Genomic DNA, 8,855 nt, shown 5'->3' on the forward strand with positions numbered 1-8,855 from the left:
CCCAGCGAGTGGTATCGGCGCAAAATTAAAATTGTTTATTTGCATGTTACCTTCTACTTACACCCATTCTGGTTTACTGAGTTAACCTAAGGGGTTTCGCAACTACACGGTTTCAGCAAAGTTACTACCATTAGCTCTTATTTATTATTGATGTTTTCCAAAAGAAGTTTGCAGATCACCAATAAGAAAACAATTACTGCAATCACATTACTGACTGTATTTCAATTTAATTGACATACGATAATAGTCCGGCAATATGGTGAAATGATTGTGCGATTTTTGTTAAAAGCACCACATTTGGCACAGTGATAGTATTCGACGAGCTGATCAATTTCAGATATAGGCCCATCCGGAATTCTGTCAGGGGGGACGTATTTTGGACCCAGGGGGTGGGGGTGGGTGGCATTTGAGCTTTATGGCAATATTTACTGTGTCCTTTGAGTAAGAAGCACCAAATTTGGCACAGTGATAGTATTTGATGAGCTGATCAATTTCAGATATAGGCCCATCCGCAATTCTGTCAGGGTGGACATCTTTTGGACCCAGGGGGTGGGGGTGGGCAACATTTGGGCTTTATGGCAAATTTACTGCATCCTTTGAGTAAGAAGAACCAAATTTGGCACAGTGATAGTATTTGATGAGCTGATCGATTTCAGATATAGCCCCATCCGGAATTCTGACAGGGGGGGCCACCTTTTGGGCCCAGGGGGTATGGGTGGGTAGCATTGGAGCTTTATGGCAAAATTTACTGCATCCTTTTAGCACGAAGTACCAAATTTAGCACAGTAATAGCATTCGATAAGCTGATCGATTTCAGCTGAGGGCTCATTCGACATTTTTCCAGAGGGAGACGCTTTTTGACGCAGGGAGAGGTAGTTGGTAGCATTCGCACTTTATGGTAGAATAACTGAACCCTTTTGGTTAAAAAAATAACACTATTATAGTTAGTATGAAGAGTTGATCAATTTCAGATATGAGTTTACTATATCCAGAATTCTATTCAGAGTTGTCCTTTTTGGACCAAGGGGGTGGTGGTGGTTTCCGTTTGAGTTTTTACACTGTCAGGTCATTTGAGTTATAGAATTAGATGAGATGATCATTACACCTATGGGCTAATCAAAAATGCTTTTCCGTGGTATTCTTTTCGCCTAGGGGGGATCAATGGTATCCTTTTGAGCTTTATGGTGGAATTGTTGCGCCCTTTGAGTTGACATATTTGACACAACTATAGTATTTGTTGAACTTGATTGTTCAATTTCAGCAATGGGCATTTCAGGTATGCTTTCATCAGTTTCAGGGTTTTGTTTGTTTTGGTCTGAAAAAAGATTTAAGAGACTGTCTTTCTGAAAACCACTCACTCAAATTCGGGTCAAAGAAATAATTTTGCATTTAACTCTGGCAACTGAAAGACTTAACCGAGGCTAGAAATAAAACAGATTTGGTTTGATTGAAAATGATTTTCTGGCCGCATTAGGAGCCTATATATATATATTGCCCCTTCGGGCCCGCCGCAAAAGCTAGAAAATTAGAAAATAGGCATTTTTCGGGCCACTGTCAAAAATTTCATTCGCATCGAACACTGACATTTTTTTTATATTAATTTGTTTATAAACATTTTTAGTTGTCTAAGAAAGTAGCAAGTTTTCGATTTCTCTGGAAATGCGAAATCAAGGATATAATGACCATTTCTGATCGGCATCGAACGAAGGTTGAAATTAAAAAAATGACCTTGATTTTGAAGCGAATATTTCAGATCAAAGTTTGGGATGAAAAGATACGAAATTCAGTATTTTATGGAGCAGTTCTCACGATCAGTTGACTCAAGCGGAGGTCAATCGTTACAAATTACAGAAATTTTCCATGATGTTGTTAAGAAAAGGCCCTGCGATGGGTCAAGTCGTACGAGTGGACAACAAAATCGTCGACTGGAGAAACACGCTAACCGCAACGCCAAAGAAACACGCTAAACACAATGTAGTCAATGTATATTCCTTGTTCTAAAAGCGTGATGGACAAGTGACGAGCACCAGACTTGACCGCATTTTTCTTTTGCGATATATCGAGAAAAGATACACCCCATAATTATAGTTTCGAAGCTTTCGAATTGAATTTGAGAAACTGTATAGCACACTTTAAGCTACATCATACATGTTATTTATTTCGTTATAATGTTTTACGTCATAATCGTTGCAAGTGCCAAGTAATTATTATGTCTGCCAACCACCAACACGGGAGACAATGGTTAGCGCGCTGGACTCAGGTCCAGGTTCTAGCCCCGCTGGCGCTGGCGTCATTATTTGATCAAATTGATCGAGGAAATGAGCGTCATGTAAGACTGTTAGAAAAAAAACGCTAAACATAACAGGATTATTTAAAATGTATTAGGAAGAACTTCAATTGTTTTTATTACCCGATCGTTTTTTGTCAAGTCCAAGTTTTTAGGGTCGCGAAGTTGCAGCGAAGTTGACATGTTGTCAACAGAAACGTTTTAGAGAGGCCCAAAATGACTTTCTTTTCCTAATTCTCCCTATGCTTCTTTCGTGATCCTTTTTCGTCCAAACATTTATTAAAAAAGGAAGTGCATCCATGCACGTGGCCTTCAGACAAACAGATAACGCACGGTAACGAGAATTAAAACTTTTTTCCGACGCACTAACATTACGGAAATTCTAACAAGTAGTAGTCAGCACGATTGTCCTATCAAACGGAGGATCGCGGGCGAACAACACCACTGAACCTACTTAAGCCTAGCGATCCGCAAGGAAAAACAAAAGTGAAAAAAAAAATATTATAAACTTGAATTAAAGTAATGAATTTTTCGATTCAACCAAGATAAAACACCTCCATCTCATCAGGTGTGAAGTACTTAGTCCCGGCCAGGATTGTGCTGCTGTCTTGTACTCCACTTGGTGCAGAGTAGGAGTTGCCGAAATTTGCGTATGAAGCAGTGTTACTGTTTGCATTATCATTAATGCAGATATCGTGTCCTCCACAAAATGTTACACCATGGCTTCTGGTCCTCTCAATAGCATGGGATGTTCTTGTTACCATACTCTTGAATGGATTTACGCCTTCTTTATTGCTAAGAGAAAAATGAAGGTCTTGGAAGTGGAAGTGTATCCACCGCTTGACTCTGAAAAGCAACATAGAACAGAACGAGAATGACAATTAATACATTTTTGTCCTCCTTTTGCAAAATTTGGAGGCAAATAACCTCGTAAATTAAAGATTTGTTTTCGATTCTATAATTTTTTTGTAAACTAAAAAGCATTGGAGGTTAGAACAAGCTAAGAATGCCATAATTGCGTTTGCAATAGAATAAATAAAAATATTTGGTTCCTGATGCTCTAGATTTTTTTATGGATAAGCTCAATCATATTTCCTGCTTTCAATTTATTTTTTGTTCGCGGATGTTTTCTGCATGGTTTTTTATTACTTATTACTTGTCTTATTTTATTTTGTCTTCTTTTACGTACAACCTTGTCGAAGCAATTAAATTTTTTTTGTAACTACTCAGCTCGTTTATTTTATTTCTATTCTGAGTAGTTTTTTTTGCCTATCTTAGTTAATTTTTGTTATGCTGTAATTTATTTTCTATTTAATTTGGCAGAATAAAATGGTTGTTGTTGTTGTTGTTGTTACAATTACAAAAATAACTTTATAGTAACTTTATAGTATTCAAGTGTGAGTGTAATTACTCTCGGAGCCAAGTGGGACAAATGAGTGGGCCAGTCCTGTACTATGACGTCCAGTTAAAATACCAACAAAAATGATAACCTTTACGTCAGATATAATAACTAGAAATGATGTTATTTACCCCAAGAAATGTCCGTGTATCCTCAGAACACGTATTGACCTGTTTTAATGATGGTAACCGTATCACGCTTCTCATCACACCTGCTGTGGAAGGTACTGATGCGCCAGCCGTGAGCGGAGGCACGGTAGCACAGCACCCACTGAGGGTGACCTCCAACAGCAGGCGTCAGGAATTGGTGAAGGCGACTTTGATAGAATGCATTGCCTGCTAGTATAACTGAGCTCTTCCAAAAATATGTAAATTGAACATGTTTTAACGTTTAGATTAGTCAACACTGAAGATAGAGTTATATATGAATAACTCGAACATTGAAGGGAATTGTAAAAGATACGAGTTAGCAGTAATTATCGAGGGAAAATAAGTAAGGGAAAGGGACAACGAAAACTGTGCAGGGATGCTTAACATCCATTTTACGGGTGTAAATTATGAATTTTATTACCACTTGTGGTGTTCAGGACGGAGCGCCATTTTTGTAATCCACCAATTGAGAAACAAAAAGACCCCGTAATGACGTAATGGTTTTGGTGTACTGTCTCTGTTTATCTCCATTAAAGGCACTATAGCTGTTTTTGTCTGTCCGCCGTACAACATTTTAATAGGGGCAAATAAAGCTTGAGCCAAGCACAGATGGATCTCCTTTAGTGGTTTAATGTGAATTTTCCGACAAGCAATTCCTCACGTCTCGCATATTTTTAGTTACAAATACGACGCAAAATGAATTTTCACTAGTACGCACCTGGTTGGACATAATTTAAAGTTGTCAATACACTAATAGACCCCAGCTTGTTGGTGGCTTTGATAAGGACCAGCATCTTGTGGACTGAAGGTAGAGATATTCAGTGTGCCATTCTTAACTGTGGTTCGACCTTGTGGTAACGGAACAAGTCCTCTTGACCAAACAATTGTTGGCGGCGGAAAACCAAAGGCTCGGCAGGAAAGGGAAGCTTCTGAATTCCCTTTTACTTTTACAACTCTGTCGGGTGTCTCAATGAACTGAGGAGGAACTGCAAATATAAGAAGAAAGAGCAAAAGGGAAACACTCAGACTGTGATAAGCCCTTATCAGGCCAAGCATGCCTGTAAATATTTTCACGCTTAGTTTAACAACAAAGGTTCGTACAAAGGTTATATTTCGGATTGTAGTCATGTAATCAATGTTGTCTAAAAATTGCCATGTCACGCTTTTTACGGCCGAGGGCAGATTAGAGTCGAACTGTTGCGATGCTTGTGGCTCTTGGCTTATCTGAGTACACTCACGGAGTGAACACTAAACTGCTGTACAATTAACTTAGGGCCTGATTATATGAGCCGGGCTGGCTCGGTTTGCCGAGATCTCGGCACGTCAGTTAAACGCAACAAAAATCAACTTTGCGATTACATGACAACCGGGCCAGCCCGGCTAGCCAAGATCCCGGTATCGCGATTGCTCCGAGGGTTTTTCTCCGGGTTCTCCGGTTTTCCTCCCTCCACAAAACCATCACTCCAATTTCCAGTTCAACCCTGGATGCACGTACACGTCTTAACGAGCTCCTGAGCTCTTCCGTGTCACGTGGGTAAATAAATTACATTTACAACGAATACGTGATAGAAATTACAAAGGATACATGGAGTTTCCTTTTGGATAAACAACTTAATTGCAGCATAACCACAATTTCACAGATACGAGCGATTGCCTATGTAAATCCTGCGGAACTATGTTTGATAATCCACGCGACACGTACTGAAACATATTCACACTTAGTGTAACAACAAAGGGTCATAAAAGGATCATATTTCCGATTATAGTTTTAATGTAATCAATGTTGTCTAAAAATTGCTATGTCACACTTTGGTTTTCTTTGCTACAGAAGCAAAAGACGTGAGAGAATTGTTAAACTTTCTGTGGCATCTTGCCATTAAATCAAATCATGACGAACTCACAAATCTATAAAACTATTTAACAATTAGATTATGAGCTCGAGATTTCTATCGTGTAATAGTTGATGAGGGCGAAGCCCGAATCAACTATCACACATAGAAATCGAGAGCGAATAATCTAATTGTTTTAGTATAAATCTACTAGACGTCCAAAACTTAACAACAAGACAAGCTCTCAATTTTATTGAATAACGATATAAATAGGTCACACCACACGCGGACAATTGACAACTGCACCACCTTGCATTGGCTTCTGTGTGCGCGTTTGCATTTCATTCACGATTTATTGAAACCGTTATATGCCCGAAACTGAAGGAAAAGCCAAGTTTTTTATTGTAAAATGACGATTGAAAGATGTACTGACGTACAAGGGCCCTTGAAAGTCAAGTTTTTTTTTAAAAATTCGAAAACGTAAACGATTAGAAAAAGTTGAGCGAGTTGTTCGCAAGGAAAAAACCACATTGCACTGTTTAGCTTCTGTGTGCGCCTTTGCATTTCATTCACGATTTATTCAAACCGTCATTTGCTCGAAATTGAACGAATTTAAGACGGATTTTCATTGTAAAATGACAATTGAAATATAGTTTTGACTTACAAAGGCCCTTTGAAAATCAAGTTGTTTTAAATGTAGGAAACGTGAACAAATAGAAATTTGTCAAAAGTTGAACGAGTCGCCCGCAACCTTGAATTCGCTTTCAATTTTGTTGCTTTACTTTATATTGATGCATAAAAAAACTTGCAGGTTGAATATGTTTAGCTTTTTTTACTGCTCCTCGATAGGACGATGAAACTGTGTTGGTTTGCAAACAATTTTAAACTTTATTTCCACAAAATGGCTCGGTAAAACGCATATCTCTGAATGTTATAAAATTATAAATTTGCCCGCTTTTAAAAGCGTAAATGAATATTAAATGCTTTTCTTACCGTGTAAAATCTTAATTACATATTTCGTTACAGTCTTTATCTTCTCCAACATCGCCTCGAATAGTAAATTATCCAAGTCCTTCTTCACGGACAATTTAAAAGGCGAAAAAGCGGCGACCATTCTGTTGACAACCGCACGCTGTTTCGCTATTCACCTTCTACAACAGAATAGATAGTGAGTAGCGTAGCCAATCAGAGAACGGCATTCGTGATAGAACGCTAGTATTAGACTACTCGCCCTCGTTTTCTATGAGCGATAGTCAACTCGGCTGCGCCTCGTTGACTATTTGCTCATAGAAAACTCGGGCTCGTAGTCTAATTGTTAATTAGTAGAAACTCAGCTGTGTTCTATTGGAAATCCGCGAATCTGATTGGTTCTCCCACTGATTTCTATTCGCCGATAGAAAACAGTCGCGCGCTCGCGTAGCTCTTTAAGCGGTAAATTTTCTTGATTTTTGCCTTCAAAGTGCACAATATTGAAGGTTTTGGACTGCAATCCTTTAGAGTTTCTACTAAAACAATTAGACTACTCGCCCTCGTTTTCTATGAGCGATAGTCAACTCGGCTGCGCCTCGTTGACTATTTGCTCATAGAAAACTCGGGCTCGTATAAGAACTTCCGTACTATTCTTGGTATACCTTCCGGTTTCCCATCACTGCACCTAGTGTACTGTGTAGGTTTGTCTTCTTCTTATATTACACTCGCCAAGTTTTTAAAGCTCGAATGCCAGGACGACCAAGCGCAAAAAATAACAGGACTTTTAACAGTCTATTGGTAATGTAATGGCGTTGTTCTGTTGCAGATGTGCATAGCAGGAAGCCTGGGTATCCCTGGGACTCGCAAAGAACGAAGTACTTCACGCAACGCTTTTGTAAGTTGTGAAATATTGTGGGTCCAGAAGTTTGTCTCATTTTGACAATCTTTAAAAATCCGAGCTCAAAATAGCCTCGAGTATCAATGCTCCTTTCGTTTTCGGAATTTGCAGTGGCATTTCTATAAAGTGGAACTGTTGGTTTCTGTGGAGGGAGGAAAACCGGAGAACCCGAAGAAAAAACCTCAGAACGAGGGCAAGCGCCAACAACAAACTCAAACCACATATGACGCCGGGTCCGGGAATGTAATTCGGGCCATATTGGGGGAGGCTAAAACTTACACCACTTTCTCTCACTTTCTTGTATCTCTTTTACTGACCATCCCCATGGCACCTTTCCGTTTACTGCATTGTATGTTATTGTATGTTATAGTTTTTTTAGTTTTTATTCTATGCGCCAATATTTTTTTTAAGAACAATAAAAATAAAAATAGGCCGTAGGCCGAATTGGCTAAAACAAGACGATAATCTAAATTAGTTTATTATTTGACAAATTTTAAACGAAACGCATTAACAGCTAAATAAACGAAATCTTCCTTGTGTACAGCTTTGGGAGAAGTCGGACGTTTTCGCTGTTCCTACAGTCTTCTAATGACACCAGACTTTCAATTTTCCAGTTCAAAATAATCCATCACATTCTAGCCACTAATGCGATGCTTCATCGGGACTCTCGAATACTTGCAGAATGAAAAATGCCACCTCTGTAAAGAAAGGGAAATCTTAGCTCAGTCTTGACGTAAACGATATAATATACGGTGTACCTACCAACTTCCCTTTTCGCCTTATGTACACACCGCTTCACGAAAGGAAGAAAATTACATTTGGGATGCTTTTATGGCTATTCTGACAAATAAAAAATGAAGTTAGGAAACATAAAGCCAAGCTACAAATAATCATATAAAATAGGAAAGTGGGCACCGAAAGGGAAACTACACACAATCTGAGCACATATTTCATTAGTCTTATTTAAATACTTTATGTTCTCTTTTATTAATAAAAGTGCTAAAGATAATAAAGATGGCTACCAGTAGGTTTTATTACTTAAAAAGAAAGAAAGGGAAAAACACTGAAAATAATAATAATTTTTATTGAATGTACTCACTATTTTAATCGTCTATTAATTTTGTTTTGTATGAATTTTTCTATGAATTTTGTTTTGAATTTTTATTTTGTATCAAATTAGATAAGAAATTCGCTTTGCTATGATCTGCACTACCAACCGGGACATCCCCCCTTCCACTCCGAGCGAGAAACGTGTTCCAAACGGAAGATTAACGAATGTTCTAAAGTCATCACCACAGCGACAAACCAGGACGAGTGCCGGAAC

General features: G+C 38.5%; 1 pseudogene across 1 annotated transcript in view; it reads right to left on the bottom strand.

Annotated features, from left to right (window-relative positions):
• Positions 1–2,772: 2,772 nt before the first annotated feature.
• Positions 2,773–8,855, bottom strand: part of LOC144665731 (uncharacterized) — a 54,495-nt pseudogene continuing 48,412 nt past the window's right edge. The window contains exons 5-7 of the transcript XR_013573008.1: positions 4,554–4,874; positions 3,799–4,051; positions 2,773–3,126 (exon numbers count right to left, since the gene is read on the bottom strand). The product of XR_013573008.1 is annotated as an uncharacterized LOC144665731 (transcript). The remainder of the gene's footprint in view (positions 3,127–3,798; positions 4,052–4,553; positions 4,875–8,855) is intronic.

Source organism: Oculina patagonica, chromosome 9 (genome assembly GCF_052425735.1).
Source record: "Oculina patagonica isolate OP01 chromosome 9, crgOcupat, whole genome shotgun sequence".
Lineage (NCBI taxonomy): Eukaryota > Metazoa > Cnidaria > Anthozoa > Scleractinia > Oculinidae > Oculina > Oculina patagonica.